The 16,718-nt window shown below is 41.3% G+C and overlaps 1 protein-coding gene across 1 annotated transcript in view; it reads right to left on the reverse strand.

Annotated features, from left to right (window-relative positions):
* LOC126996671 (uncharacterized) overlaps positions 1 to 10,021 on the reverse strand; it is an 80,925-nt gene extending 70,904 nt beyond the window's left edge. Inside the window, exon 1 of the transcript XR_007751362.1 lies at positions 9,633 to 10,021. The gene's annotated coding sequence lies outside the window, so the exon portion shown is untranslated. The remainder of the gene's footprint in view (positions 1 to 9,632) is intronic.
* Positions 10,022 to 16,718: the final 6,697 nt, after the last annotated feature.

Here is a 16,718-nt window from a genome sequence, read left to right on the forward strand (position 1 = left end):
TCTAATGAGTGTTTTTCCAGGTTCATGGCATAGAAGAAGGCTCAAACTACTGGAAGGGCCATAAAACTACCCCTGGAAATGCCCCAAACTCCTACGAAAGGCCAACATGTCTTAGATTATGCCCCAAAGTTTTACTCAGCGATGTCCGGAGAGTTTGTAGAGTGGGGGGCATGACGCGTGAACACCGGGGTAAAAATAGTCGTAGGAGAATCACAGGAAGCGACTGCGGATATTATGTGACAATAAGGGTGAGATTCGTCTGTTCTGTGTGTGTGTGCGTGTGTGTGTTTGTGTGTGTGTACTGGAAAAGGAGACGGATTAGAAAAGAAAGAGAAAGAAGGAGAAAAAATGGAAGAAAAGTACCAGTAAATGATGTTTCCAAGAAGTGCGCTGAACAAAAAAAACTATTCCCATTATAGAAAAAACAAAACAAAAAAAGAAACAGAAAAACAGAAGAAAAAAACGATAAAAGGGCAAGAGTCGTCTGGTGTGTGTGTGTGTGTGTGTGTGTGTGTGTGTGTGTGTGTGTGTGTGTGTGTGTGTGTGTACAGGAAAAGGAGACAGATTAGAGAACAAAGAGAAAGAAGGAAAAAGAATAAAAGAAAAGTTAAAGTACGTTCCAGTAAATGATGTTTCCAAGAAGTGCGCTAAACAAAAACAAAAAAATCCCATTATAGAAAAAAAAAGTCAGCTTGATATAGACTCCCCTCTTGTGCTTTTTTTTAATGGAATGAAGATGAGAAAGCGCCAGAAGGGAGATTGTGCTGGCTTAAAAATGAACGTGACTTCCTCTTCTTATCTTCCTCGGGGTCGGTTCTTGTCAACTTTGGGTGACATGAACGTAAAGGATCAAATATTGGATCAAATGAACGTAGAGGGTTAAGTGAACGTGTTGCAACTCTCCTTCTTTGAGCTCGATTGTAGGAAATATTTGATTATATGAACGTAGACGATCACATGCTGCATCAAACGAACTTTAGGGCCAAAAGAACGTGGTCTTGTGTTCGATTCCAGGGAACATTGGGTTATATGAACTTAGAGATAGTAGGGGCTCCAGGATATCGCGGAAAAAAGATTAAACTGGATTGATTAAAGGCTCTGTGTGTTTGTGTGTGTGTGTGTGTGTGTGTGTGTGTGTGTGTGTGTGTGTGTGTGTGTGTGTGTGTGTGTGTGTGTGTGTGTGTGTGAGTTTTCAGGGAATGGAGACGGATTAGAGCACAAAAAGAAAGAAAAAGAAAACATAGAAGGAAAAAACAAATGACCATTGTATTATTTAGAAAAGAGTGCAAAAAAAAAAAAATCACCAACCAAAGTGAACTTCATTTAGATTTTCGACTCCCCCCTCGGGATTATTAATTACTCAGTATACCACGGAGAGAAGATTACATAGGACTGAGTGAAGGCGGTTGTCGTAATCTCCTTCCCGTGCAGATATGATGAAGCGAATAGTGCTTTCTTCTTTTCTACGCGCTGAGTCACAGAAAATGGCAGGAAGAAAAGGAAAGAAAATACTTGAAAAATTGCTAGAAACAGTGACTCACAACCTTTGTCCCGTTCCCTCCGCCAGTCACTCCTTCACCTGTGGACCCTTTTTTTTACAGCAAAGGAGACAGTTCAAGGGCATAAAAAAAAGGAAACAATAATGAAGAAAAAAAAGCCCGCTACTCACTGTTCCTAAAAAGAGTTAACCCCTTGACTGCGGATTTCCTACAGTCAGACCTCACCAAGCTACAGGAATGGAACAACAGGTGGCAGCTACAATTCAATGAAGAAAAATGTAAAGTCCTGCACCATGGGAGAGGATATCCAGCACACCAATACCACATGGGAAACACTCCACTATCCACCACAGAGGCAGAGAAAGACCTGGGACTATATGTTACCAGGCTACCACTGAAAGACAAATCCGTGGCAATCGCAGCAGATGGGTTAAGAGGAACGAAACAGGTTAATCAGGGAATATCGCGGGCCACTCACGACCATCCCAGGGGCCAAATTTGTGACGTGGGCCGTGAGTTTGACACCCTGGCACCCTTAGCTAGTGCAGGACATTCTAGCACTTAAGTATTCAGTTTTAAGGATTGTGTACAGTAGTATGAATATCGTCACCCTCATAAAATAATTGCCTAAGTCATTTTTCACAGATTTCCAGGTTAATGTCTACATCAATTTTTCATCACGTGACGCCCATTTTTTTAGCGCAGTGTTTTATGTTTGTTTTCTTTTTTTTACTTTTTTAGCACGGTGTTTTTCTGTCTTTTCTTTTTTTTTAGCGCGGTGTTTTTCTGTCTTCTTTTTTTCTTTTTTAGCGCGGTGTTTTTCTGTCTTTTCTTATGTTTTCTTTTTTGGCGCGGTGTTTTTCTGTCTTTTTTAGCGGTGTTTTTTCTCTTTTTTTTTTTAGCGGTGTTTTGTCTTCTTTTCTTTTTCTTTTTCTTTTTTAGCGCGGTGTTTTTGTCTTTTTTTTTTTCTTTTCTAGCGCGGTGTTTTTCTGTCTTTTCTTTTTTAGCGTGGTGTTTTTTTCTTTTTTTTTCTTGTTTAGCGCGGTGTTTTTCAGTCTTTCCTTTTTAGCGCGGTGTTTTTCTGTATTTTTCTTTTTTTTTTAGCGCGGTGTTTTTATGTCTTTTTCTTTTTTTTTTTTCTTTTTTAGCGCGGTGTTTTTCTGTCTTTTTTTTTTTTCTTTTTGGCGCGGTGTTTTTGTCTTTTTTTTATTTGTTTTTTAGCGCGGTGTTTTTTTCTTTTCTTTTTTTTCATTGCGGTGTTTTTATGTCTTTTTTATCTCTTTTTTTTTGTTTTTCTGTCTTTTTTTTTCTTTTTTAGCGCGGTGTTTTTCTGTCTTTTTTTTTGCGCAGTGTTTTTCTGTCTTTTTTTTTCTTTTTTAGCGCGGTGTTTTTCTGTCTTTTTTTTCTTTTTTAGCGCGGTGTTTTTGTCTTTTTTTTCTTTTTTAGCGCGGTGTTTTTTTCTTTTTTTCTTTTTTAGCGCGATGTTTTTCTGTCTTCTTTTTTTATCTTTTTTAGCGCGGTGTTTCTGTCTTTTTTTATTTCTTTTTTAGCGCGGTGTTTTTCTGTCTTTTCTTTTTTTTCTTTTTTGGCGCGGTGTTTTTCTGCCTTTTCTTTTTTTTCTTTTTTAGCGCGGTGTTTTTTCGTGTTTTCTTTATTTTTGCGCGGTGTTTTCTGTCGTTTCTTATTTTTTCAGTGCGGTGTTTTTTCGTCTTCCATTTTTCTTTTCTTTTTCTTCTGCCTTCGTCATTCGGGGTTTGAGTGTTCCAGATTTGGCCTTTTCATTTCTGTCAAAATCTTGAGCCAAATGAAATAATTAGTTCTTTTGCGATTTCCTGAACAGTAGAAAACAATGACGGGCGGTTTTTTTTTTTTTTTTTTTTTTACAACAAAGGAGGCAGCTCAAGGGCACACAAGAAGAAAACAATAATACAAAAAAAAGCCCGCTACTCGCTGTTCCCAAAAAAGAATCAAAAGAGGTGGCCGAAAGAAAGATCGAAGGTGACGACATTATTCTGAGCTGCATGTCTCCTAATTCCAGTATAATAAGTTTTAAAATAATTAGAATCGACGTATATGGACCCACGGAGGACTGAGGGAAAGCGTCTCTCTCTCTCTCTCTCTCTCTCTCTCTCTCTCTCTCTCTCTCTCTCTGGCACACCAAAATAAATTGTATAAATGGGAATAACGTTAAAAAAAACGCGTTAAAACAAAAAGCAAAAAAACACAGCGCTAAAAAAAGAAAAAAAACAGAAGCAAAAAAAAAAAACGCTCAAAAAAAAAGAAACGCCAAGAAGAAATAGAGAAAAACAACAACAGAAAACAAAGAGTAAAACACTGCACTAAAAAAAGACAAAAACAACAGAAAAAAGAAACAAGAAAAAGAAAACACCAAAAGGAAACAGAGAAAAAAAAACAGAAAACAAACAAAAACACCGCGCTAAAAAAAGAAAAAAAAAAAAAGGACGAAAAAACGGCCTAGATGACATACAGAGAAAAACAGAAAACAGAAACAGAAAACACCGCGCTAAAAAAGAAAAAAGAAAAAAACACTGAGATGAAATAGAGAAAAGAAAAAACAGGAAACAAACAGAAAAACACCGCTCAAAAAAAATGGCCGAGAAGAAAGAGAAAAAACAGAAAACAAACAGAAAAACACCGCTCAAAAAAATGGCCGAGAAGGAGAAAAAAACAAAACAAACAGAAAAACACCGCTCAAAAAATGGCCGAGAAGAGAAAAAAAAACAGAAAAACACCGCTCAAAAAAATGGCCGAGAAGAAATAGAGAAAAAAAACAAAACAGAAAAACACCGCTCAAAAAAATGGCCGAGAAGAAAGAGAAAAAAAAAAAAAAACAGAAAAACACCGCTCAAAAAAATGGCCGAGAAGAAAGAAAAAAAAAACAGAAAAACACCGCTCAAAAAAATGGCCGAGAAGAAAGAGAAAAAAACAAAACAAACAGAAAAACACCGCTCGAAAAAATGGCCGAGAAGAAAGAGAAAAAAACTAAACAAACAGAAAAACACCGCGCTAAAAAAAAAACAAGCAAAAACAAAATACACCGCTAAAAAAAAGACAAGAATTAGAAAAAACAGAAAACAAACAGAAAAACAGCGCACTAAAAAAAGAAAAAGAGAAAGAAGGAAACAACTGACGAGAAGAAATAGAGAAAAAAAAACAGAAAACAAAGAAAAACACAAAAACACCGTGCTAAAAAAAAACAGAAAAACACCGCGCTAAAAAAAACAGAAAAACACCGCGCTAAAAAAAAAATGAAAGAAGAAAAAAAACACTGATAATAGAGAAAAAAACGGAAAACAAACAGAAAAACACCGCGCTAAAAAAAGAAAAATGAAAGAAGAAAAAAAAACACCGAGAATAGAGAAAAAAACGGAAAACAAACAGAAAAACACCGCGCTAAAAAAAGAAAAATTAAAGAAGAAAAAAACACCGAGAATAGAGAAAAAAACTGAAAACAAACAAAAACACCACGCTAAAAAAGAAAAATGAAAGAAAAAAACACCGAGAATAGAGAAAAAAACGGAAAACAAACAGAAAAACACCGCGCTAAAAAAGAAAAAAAGAAAAATGAAAGAAGAAAAAAATGCTGAGATCAGAAAAACGGAAACAGAAAAACACCGCGCTAAAAAGAAAAAAAAACATAAATGAAAGAAGAAAAAACACCGAGAAGAAATAAAGAAAAAAACAGAAAACAGAAACAAAAAAAACACCGCTCAAAGATAAAAAGAAAGGAAAAAAAACGCCGAGATGAAATAGAGAAACAAAATTGGAAAAAAGAAAGAGAAAAACACCGCACTAAAAAAGAAAAACAAACTGACTCAAAAACACCGCGATAAAACAGAAAAAAAACAGAAAAACAGAAAAAAACGCTATGAAAAAGAGAAAAAAAAAACAGATGAGGAAAAAACACCGTAGAAAAAGAAAACAAAACAAAACAAAAAAACGCAAAAGAAACAATGAACAAAAAACATCGCGATAAAAAACAGAAAACAGAAAAAACACTAAAAAAACAGATAAACAAAAAACATCGCGATAAAAGAAAAAAAACAGAAAACAGAAAAAAACACAAAAAAAAACAGATAAACAAAAAACATCGCGATAAAAGAAAAAAAACAGAAAACATAAAAAACACTAGAAAAACAGATGAACAAAAAACACCGCGATTAAACAACGGAAAATTAAAAAAAGAAAATACAAAATGACTCTAAAAACATTTACGATTCAGTAGAAAAAACAGATGAAGGAAGGAGCAGGAGAAGGAGGAGGAGGAGGAGGAGGAGGAGGAGGGGGAGGAGGAGAAGGAGGAGGAGGAGGAGGAACGGGGAGCTCTTACCCTGTTATAAAGGTTCAGATTCATTATAAAAAGATGCAGGATTTCCGACCATATGACAGCTTGATCTATTCTCTCCTCCTCCTCCTCCTCTGTCTGCTGTTAGTAATCTCTCTCTCTCTCTCTCTCTCTCTCTCTCTCTCTCCTTCTTTCTCCTCCTCCTCCTAGTGCTATTTACTAATCTTCTTATTTTATTTTCTCATTTCAAACCTCTTCCTTTTTCCCTGCCATTCTGTTCTTCTTTTTCCTTCCTTCTTTCCTTCTTTCCTTCCTTCTCTTAGTACTAATACTGATATCTCTCCCCTCTTCTTTTTCCTTCCTTCCTTCCTTCCATCTCTTACTACTAATACTTATATCTCTCCCCTCTTCTTTTTCCTTCCTTCCTTCCTTCTCTTACTACTAATACTGATATCTCTCCCCTCTTCTTTTTCCTTCCTTCCTTCCTTCCTTCTCTTACTACTAATACTGATATCTCTCCCCTCTTCTTTTTCCTTCCTTCCTTCCTTCCTTCTCTTACTACTAATACTGATATCTCTCCCCTCTTCCTTTTCCTTCCTTCCTTCCTTCTTTCTCTTAGTACTAATACTGATATATCTCCCCTCTTCTTTTTCCTTCCTTCCTTCCTTCCTTCCTTCCTTCTCTTACTACTATTACTGATATCTCTCCCGTCTTCTTTTTCCTTCTAACTTTTCCTTGCCGTTCTATTCTTCTTTCCTTTCCCCTCTCTTTCCTTCCTTCCTTCCCTCCTCCCTCCTCCTCCTTCACGATGCCTTGGAGGAGAGTACCTACATATTCTCCCTCCCTTCTCCCTCTTACTTTCTTTACCTCCTGTCTAGTCTCCCTCTCGTGTCCCCCTTTGTCCATGCCCTTTTCCTTTCTTCCCTCTTTTGTTTCTTATGTTTCCTCCCCTTTCTTCTCTTTCTCATTGTTTCCCATCGCCACTCTCTCTCTCTCTCTCTCTCTCTCTCTCTCTCTCTCTCTCTCTCTCTCTCTCTCTCTCTCTCTCTCTCTCTCTCTCTCTCTCTCTCTCTCTCTCTCTCTCTCTCTCTCTCTGTCTCTCTCTCTGTCTGTCTGTGGTCGCAGCAGGAGGGGATGTGTAGTGACGCAACAACAACAACAATGGTAAGTGTTTCGAGCTGTCAACAATTGAAGGAAAAAAAGTTATCAGTAAACGAACTGCGCATTAAGGATTATCAGAGCCACTTCCGTCACTACCAAGAATAGTTCAGCTGGATCGATCCCCTTCCTGTCAATCTCTCTCTCTCTCTCTCTCTCTCTCTCTCTCTCTCTTCTTCTTCTTCTTCTTCTTCTCTCGCTCTTTCGTGCTTTCTTTTATATTTTCTTGCGTTCTAAGGCCTTTCTTTTATTTTTTTTACTACATCCTTAATTCTCTCTCTCTCTCTCTCTCTCTCTCTCTCTCTCTCTCTCTCTCTCTCTCTCTCTCTCTCTCTCTCTCTCTCTCTCTCTCAACTATCTTTCCTGCCTTCCCCAGACACGTGTTCATTTATCTCAGCTTTCTTATGCTTCAAGTAGATAAAAGTGTCGTAAACGGATGTCGTCCCCGCTTTCAGGATGATAATGACTGCCTGCTTGTGTCTGAAAGCGTGGAAAACCCGCTGTTAGGCAAGTGTGTGATAAATATAGCATGTGCTCGCTGACTTCCACAGTGACAAATAAGGAAAATTGTAAGACGCAGAAAATGGAGAGGCGTTAGTGTGTGTGTGTGTGTGTGTGTGTGTGTGTGTGTGTGTGTGTGTGTGTGTGTGTGTGTTTAATACTGATAAACAGGACGTATGATAAATCTAGCATGTGTTCGCTCACTTCCAGCAAGGCAAATAGGGAGAGTTGTAATAGACAGGGTGGGAGACAGCATTAGTGTGACTGTGTAGAGTGATAAGGCAAATAGGGAGAGTTGCAATAGACAGGGTGGGAGACAGCATTAGTGTGACTGTGTAGAGTGATAAGGCAAATAGGGAGAGTTGCAATAGGCAGGGTGGGAGACAGCATTAGTGTGACTGTGTAGAGTGATAAGGCAAATAGGGAGAGTTGCAATAGGCAGGGTGGGAGACAGCATTAGTGTGACTGTGTAGAGTGATAAGGCAAATAGGGAGAGTTGCAATAGGCAGGGTGGGAGACAGCATTAGTGTGACTGTGTAGAGTGATAAGGCAAATAGGGAGAGTTACAATAGGCAGGGTGGGAGACAGCATTAGTGTGACTGTGTAGAGTGATAAGGCAAATAGGGAGAGTTACAATAGGCAGGGTGGGAGACAGCATTAGTGTGACTGTGTAGAGTGATAAGGCAAATAGGGAGAGTTAAAACAAGAAGCATTACGCACGCCAGATAACGAAAAAAAAAAAAATAACAAAAAAACAACAACAAATAACAAAAAAAAGACAAAAAAAAAAAACGATAAAAAACAAATTACAAAAAACAAAAAATAACAATAAATAACAAAAAAATAAATAAATAACAGAAAAACAATAACAAAAAAAACAATAAATAATAACAAAAAACAATAACAAAAAACAACAATAAATAACAAACAAGAAAAAAAACAATAAATAACATAACAAAACAAGAAAAAAAAATAACATAACAAAATAAGAAAAAAAATAATAAATAAATAAATAAATAAATAAATAAATAAAAAAACAATAAATAAAAAAAAAACTAATAACAAAAAAAATAACAAGAAAAAAACAATAAATAACATAACAAAACTAAGAAAAAAACAATAAATAACAACAAAACAAGAAAAAAATAGGAAAACAAAAGTATAAAAATAGGGAACAACACCAACACCAACAGGGTCCTCAGTGTGCTGTAAACAATAGGAAAATGTATTACGAACGTGAAATAACGAAAAAAAAAGTCTTCTGAACGTGAGACACCTAAATAATAATAAGGAAATAAATTATGGACGAGAGAGAGAGAGAGAGAGAGAGAGAGAGAGAGAGAGAGAGAGAGAGAGAGAGAAATAATCAGAAAATAGAGGAGGAGGAGGAGGAGGAGACAGAAGAGAAGGAGGAGATGGAGGAGGATAAATCAGAGAGAAAGAAAGACGGGAAAACCCAAACCCTAAGGAAGGGAAGGGAAGGGAAGTGAAAGGAAGAGAAGGGTAGGGAAGAGAAGGGTAAGGAAGGGAAGGGACGGGAAGGGAAGGGCAAGGAAGGGATGGGAAGGGAAGGGTAGGGAAGGGAAGGACAAGGAAGGGATAGGAAGGGAAGGGAAGGGTAAGGTGGGGAAGGGAGGGGTAGGGAAGGAAAGGGAAGAGCAAGGAGGGGAAGGGAAGGGAAGGAAGGGATGGCTTAGGGGAGGGAAAGGAAGGGAAGGCAAAGGGAGAGATGGGTAAGGAAGGTGTTATGAATACAGTTAACTGACGTCTAGGGGGTGATTTGTGTTGAAAAGATAGCTAACTGGGACATAACATAATTGTAAGGTGAAGTGAAAGCAAATGGTACAATTTCACTTATTATTAAAACTTAACCTAATAAGACAATTAATTAGAACATATGACAAAATAGGCAATGACAAGAATAAGTGGTTTGGTTCCCTGAGGTGATTAGTTATAGTTACAATTACACATAAGGAACTAAGTATGAAAATTATCTTTGAGGAACCAAACAAGAATTACAAATGTGGAACGAAATATTAGTTCACCAAGGTGTTTTAGTTTAGAGTTAAGAATTACACATAAGGAATACAAATATATATGCAAGCGAGAATGGGTATGTGTGTGTAAATGTGTGTGTCAGACCCCGTGGTAAACCCTGGTTAGCTCACGATAAGTTGAAGAGTCCTTGTGTCCTCGGGGGAAGTGAGCTACCTCGGATGAGACTGCCGGGGTTAGTTCTTCTTGGGGATTTACCCCCTAGGGGAACGGGCCTTTGTCAAACGACGGCCCGTCGCAGGGGGGAACCCGCCGCTGGCGTGCGGCGGGTGTAGGGACGCCTCCGCCGCCGCCACAGCCACAGCTACGGGTAACAGCCGGCGAGCAGCGACGGAGGCACGGGCTATCTGGGCAGGCGCCCAGCAGACACCCGTAGCGGTACTCGTGCGAGCAGCCGACTGGTCGACTTGACCGCGGAGAGGTGGCCCAAAGCGAGGATAACCCCACCAGTCCACCTCGCCTCCGTAGAAGGGCCACCCGGCTGCTCGCCCGAGGAGTGCTGGCGTTCCACTGCCGGGGTTATGTTGTTGTTGTTGTTGTTGTTAAAGATTTACCCCTAGTATCACTAGGGGAACGGGCCCTTGTCCGAAGAAGGCAACAATGCTCCCTCCCTGCGCGGGGGAGCACGGGCTTAGCCTAATGGCGGCCCGTAGCAGGGTGCCGACAAACCGACTCTATCGGCGATCGAAATCTAGCCGACCGAGTCGGTCTGTCGACGAGGACTGGCGTGTCTCTGCCGGGTTTGTTTGTGGAGGTTATTTATAACCTCGGCGGGCGAGACGAGTCCGCGAAGTGTGAGGCTTCGTGATATTCAATTGAATGATGGGTGAAGCCTCGGTGTGGAGTCACGAGTCCTCGAGTGAATGCGCTTGGTGCGGCTGGAGCTTCGAGGATTCGTGCGTGAGTTGGTTATTGGTGAAGCGGTGAAGTGGTGATGTGTGATGGCGCGCTTCGAGGCTCGAGTAGACGAGGGTACCATTACACCCCCCTGCTTAGGAACGACGTAACGACTGGAAGGAGTGTAGTAGTGAGGCGTAAAGATGGTGGGACCCTCGTCATTAGGTAGTAGGTGGGCGAGAAAGGGCGTCGGCGATGCAGTTGTCACGCCCCTTGATGTGGTGAACTTCGACGGCGTAGGGCTGAAGCATCAGAGACCACCGGAGGAGGCGTTGGTTAGAGAACTTGTTGCGATGAAGGAAGGTCAGGGGGTTATGGTCTGTGTATACTTGTAGAGGCTGGCTACCGGCTTGTAAACAGTGCTCAAACTTCTGGATGGAGTTAATTATGACTTTCAGATCATGATGTTGCGTTTTCTGATCATCTTGTTGTCCCTCGGCTCCCTGCTTGCAACGATACCCATCCACCTGAAGCCTGGCGCCCTCACGGCACACACATGAGAGGTCTTCCTCATAGAAGATGTGCTCCTCGTAAAATATCCATATACTTCCTTGACCAACACCACAGACACAGTCAGGATAGTCTCAGAAAACTATTCGGCATGGCAGACGCCATACGGGCAACCAAGACAAGGGAATCAAAGGCACCTTCTAGTACCAACTCTCTGAATCTTTTTCAACTACTGGAGGATAGGATTCTGTTCTTACGTGGAAAAGTTGATGAGGTAGACATGGATTATAGTTTTCACTCAGTTCACTCTCGGGTAAAGAGGGGGTTGCTCAACATCGTTGGGTCCGCCTCCAAGTTCCTCTTCGGTACGGCAACCGACGAGGACGTGCGCGATTTGCGGGACCACTACGCTCCTTTGCTGCCCGAAATCGCAGGGTGATCAACGCCAATTGTAGAAAACTTGCGCGGTTGCATACTCACATTGAGGAACTGCTAGAGCAAACTAATAAGATGGTAGAAGTTATCAACATAGTTGTCAAGCAGATCGACCAGGTGAATCAGTTTCTCCTCCTAGATCAGGCCTTGCATGTTCTGGAAAACGTCATTAACTCTGTCGCAACGGCAAATCAGCAGGTCATTAGCAACATGGTGGATGCAGCGCACGGTAGAGTCACACCTGCCTTGTTCCCTCTACACGATTTGAGTACGACTATCCAGATCGGGTATCAAAATTACCTATAGTCTCAAGCCTTTATTCAACCCAGACATGAGTCAATATTTTTACCCCTTGATTGAGTCCAGCCTCACCCCTGATGCCATAATCATTCATATTCCATTTCAGACGGCGGACGTGTTTGAGGCACACGAAATTGTCTCATTTCCCTTTTCCGCTAAGGACAGTGTGTTAGCCCTGGACACGTCCCCGTCTCTTGTCTTAATCGCGAAGGATTTCGCTCCGTATTCAACGGGTAGCTACTCCCTCTTGCAATATTGCAAGGAGACGGTCTTCAGGGGATTCTATTGCTCTGCGTCTCTCTTTGCCTTCCTACCGGTTCGGGGAGGGGTGTGCGAGATCACCCCACCCGGGTGAACGCGTCTGATGCTCTTTCCCTGTGACCTTACAAGCAACTACCCCCAACACCTGTTTTCCTCTGAATTAATGTAACGGTGTACCGGGGGGCGTTTAAGGGTGTTGATTAAGACTCAGCTTCCTTAAATCGAATATATTCTTAAGCCTATATGTACAGGAGCGTCTGAGCGAGAGAGACTGCGGTGTGAGTCATTCGGACTCTCGTGAAGGAGTGAAGAGTTACAGATTGGAAAATAATGAAGTTACAATTGGTCACGTATGTCAAGGTGACCTCCACGCTTAATGAAATGCTTTGTATACAAACTGAGACGGTAAACACTGACGGACGACATTCCTATAAGGTGGCGTGATCTATCTGTCGTGGGTTTTTTCCATTGACAATTGTATGCTAATTCGTGGTGATATTAAATAATAATAATAATAATAATAATAATAATAATAATAATAATAATAATAATAATACATTGATATCCTACTATAACATGCCGGCAACGGGCCCGTGATGGGCCCTTCTTTGTAAACATAATATAGAATAATCAATTTCCTTTGACACACACACACACGCACACACTCACACACACACACCCTACTGTGTGTGTGTGTGTGTGTGAGAGAGAGAGAGAGAGAGAGAGAGAGAGAGAGAGAGAGACTAATACGAAGCGAGTAAACAAACCCAAGACACGTTTCCGACAAGACTGGGCGATAGAGTGTCTCCGAACATCTGCGGCGCCTTCCAAACACACAAGTTACTGTAAGTGTTTCAGTCACATTCAAGACACGCAACAGTTTTCCTCCTTTACTTGATATCCTTCTAAATAATCTCGTAATATCTGAGTCACTGGTCCCGGTCTGGAACTCTTCCCTCAAGCAATATTTTCGTATTAAAGGAATGGCGGAGGGAAGGGAGAACCTGACACATCGGCGGCAGTCTCCCCAACACCCGCACCTTTACAGGACTGGAGCACACTAACACACCTGGGAGGGGAGGAGCCCGGGCAGCCTAGGAACTCTGGCGCACCACAAGCAGAAGGAACCTGGCTCAGTATTCTCAGACGCTTTCGCCTCGCACATCAACAATTTCCAAAGGGTGAAGAGGTCTAATGCGTGTTTTGTTACATTCTTGGCACAGAGGAATGATCAAACTACCACCAGGGTCATAAAATTACCCCGGGAAATGCCCACAACTCCTAGGAAAACCTTGCCAAATGTGTGCTCCTGGGCGCCCGAAGGTTTGAAAATACGGGTCCTGGCTGAGCGCCGATACTGCTTAACTGACCCTAAGGGAGCGAGGGAGAGCTTGACACACCGACGCAAGTGTCTCCTATAGCTTACAGCCTAGACACGACTGATGCTCGTTTTGTTAACCATCTCGGCGCCCAAGCTCACTTATTTGCCAAGGCTTTCGTAGGAGTTTTGGGCATTTCCCGGGGTAGCTTTACGACCCTTCTGGCAGATTAGCCATTCTGCTGTACCGTGAACCAAAGGGAACACTTTGTGTCGAGTGTGGTGAATTGAGACATTTTTTCCTTATTTGGTTCTGTACTCTAAGCCATAAGAGTGAAGCAGTTTATATTCAAGCTGAGTATGGAGGTGTAATTGACCAGTTCGCGTGCAAGTGTACAAGACTTTATTTATTTATTTATTTTGTACAAAAATAGAAGGTCACTGATTCAGTCAAGCAAAATGCGGTGAGCTGAGACACTTCTTGGGGTGAATTGAGACATGTGTAAAACTGTTTTATATGGTAAATAAACAAACATCCTCTTACTTGTTGTTGAATTTACTTGATCTCTAAATGAATTAAGATCAGTTCAAACAAAATACACACCTTTCAGACATTTAGTTAGCTGTTTTTTCACCCTTTGGAAAATACCATGATGAATTTGTATACCGGGTAGCTAGTAAAAAAAAGTAACCTACATACTGCTACTTTCTGTAAGTGCCAGGGAAGTGGTTACATCATGCTGTGTTTTACATGCATTTTAAAGTCAGCAGAAGCTTTATCAATGCCCCTAATTGTAGAAGGCGGTGTGCCTGACAATAGCACTGGTCCACTGATCAAGTGATCATATTAACCTCACCAACATCATCACGTTTGGGTCAGTCCTACTGAGTGTTCATCCTTCTTTCTAAGAATGTATTCGTTACACTGGTTTTCCTAACTTTTAGAACTCTTCCTATGTATACCCTCCTATCATAGGTTACTACAAAGTATTTCTCTTCCTCAGGGTAAATCTTCACAAATTTCCTAGGAACAAAGCTCACATAAGCGTCTTGCTCAAACTGTATCATAGTTTTCTTATGTTGTCAATGACAGGATCCACCACCAGGGTGCAGCACCAGCCAAATGTTTGACAGCACTTGCTAAAATGTGTGTCAATTCACCCCACAACTTTTTTTTGTTGGGGTGAATTGAGACAAAGTTATTCAGTCTATATCAGCAAAGATATTGAAGACATTATATTTCTATTTAATTCATATTAAACCTGAACTATTTATCAATCAACATGCAAAAAATTTTGCATCTAAAATCTCAAATAACTTCAGGAGAGTAAATTTACTCAGATTATTGGTTTTGGAACACGAAATTTCGCGGGGGTAAGAAATCTTACCCTTAGGGAGAATGGATTTTACATGCTTTTAACAACTTCCTACTGAAAAGTTGTATATACAAAATTTGTAGGTCTAGCCTAGGCGTATCTAATGAGCACAACAGCAAAAGCATGTTGAATCAAGCAACTTCGCAATATTGACTGTCTTAATTCACCCCCCAAATGTTGTCTCGATACACCCCACTCGACACTATTAGAATTAGACTGACCTCCTTGTTGATGAGAGGGGTGGAAGCGTCTGACAATACCGCCCTAACACACACGAACAGACATGGAGAGGGAGGGACGCGGGCCACCTAGGAGCTCTGGCTTACCTCAAGACGGAGCTGAACTACCCTCGGTGAAGGAAGCGTGGCGCCACGTGGAGGCGAAGGAGTAACTCGCCTGGGAAAGAGGAGAAATTGAGAGTTAGTGAACACCTCGACGACGGCAACAAAGGGACGAGGCGATGCTAGGCAACTGGGGAAAGGAGAAGAGATAGAATGAAAGAATGGGAAGAAATGGAGAGAGATAAAAAGACGAAAATGGATGCGTGCATTCTGACAAAGAGAAGAAAAAAGAGAAGACAGTGAGTACCGAACTGAAGAAAGGAAGAGGAGAGATGCGATCCAGGAATGAAAAGAAAAAATATCCAAAGAAATTAAGAAAGAAAAAAACGAAAAATACAGCTGTTTGATAGGACAAGACAAGACAAGACAAGAGAGTGAATTACGAACTGAAGAAAGGAAGAGGAGAGATGCGATCCAGGAATGAAAAGAAAAAATATCCAAAGAATAGGAGAAAGAAAGAAAAAAAACGAAAAATACAGCTGTTTGATATGACACCAAATAAGGCAAGACAAGGCGCCGAGTGGAATTTCCTTAGCCCTCGCGTCTGTTTGTTCTTTTTTTTTCAGTATATTATTTTTCTGCATTATTCGTAACAAACAAGTCTTTCAATGAGTGCATCTATCCATCTGGCTCTCTACATAACACCTGTCAGTCTGTCCGCCTATCTGTCTATGGCCATTTATCTGTCCAACCGTCCACGCTGTATTGCCCAACATCGCCTTCACTTTATCTCCGCACAGCCGCAGCGCGTCATCAAACACACGAGAAAATAATCCAGACCAGGAAAGGGTTTACCGGCGCCGAGGATCGAACAAGCGACCAACGAGATGGGAAAGCCACTTCTTAACCAGTCGGCCAGAGAGGTGCCTCCTCGCAAAGTGAGTTTTGGGAGGCTGGCCCATCAGGCCGGCCAGCTGCACTGCAATACTTCCACAGCGGTGGGTGGTAAGTGTGAGGGGAGAGGAGTGCAGGGCGAACACACACACACACGCAAAAAACCCGACTTTGTAGCTCAGCAGTAAGGCTTTGCGCCGTCAGGCTTCGCTGCCTGGCAGGCGAAGGTTCGAGCCCCGCTCAGGCCGGGATTATTCCGCTAACAAGGAGCGATTACCGTCCCTTCTTGAGCACGGGGGAGCAAGGGTGTGTGGCGTGTGAAGGTCCCGTCACTGCCCAGAGATCGACTAATGAGCCTTGCTCTAAGCGGGAGGGGACTTGCTGGCGACGACGCGCCCACCTGGCCTGGTGATCAGGCCGTGATGAATTACATGTATTCTAAGCAACAAAATATCACTCTACGGTATATTATTGACATATTTCATTTACAAGTATACATCATTCTCTCTCTCTCTCTCTCTCTCTCTCTCTCTCTCTCTCTCTCTCTCTCTCTCTCTCTCTCTCTCTCTCTCTCTCTCTCTAAGGATGTGTGTGTGTGTGTGTGTGTGTGTGTGTGTGTGTGTGGGAGGGGGGTACTATGAGTGTGTGTAAGTAAATATTTATTGCTATTAATAAATACATATATATAGAGAGAATTACATTTAAAAAAATTCAGCGACAGTTTGAACCGAAGCTCCTGACAGACAGATGTCAATTTATAGATGTTTTATTCCACCTGAAACACATAATAAATTTGACATATAAAATACAACCTAACAATATATACATTCCTTAGCGAGTAGTTTACTAGTATATATCTTCGTCTCATCAGCTCTCCTCCTACAACTGATAGCCTTCTACCTCTTAAATTCCGCCGCGATGTTGCCTCTCTTTCTATCTTCTATCGATATTTCCACGCTGACTGCTCTTCTGAACTTGCTAACTGCA

The sequence above is a fragment of the Eriocheir sinensis genome, chromosome 1, assembly GCF_024679095.1.
Source record: "Eriocheir sinensis breed Jianghai 21 chromosome 1, ASM2467909v1, whole genome shotgun sequence".
In the NCBI taxonomy this organism is placed as follows: Eukaryota; Metazoa; Arthropoda; class Malacostraca; order Decapoda; family Varunidae; genus Eriocheir; species Eriocheir sinensis.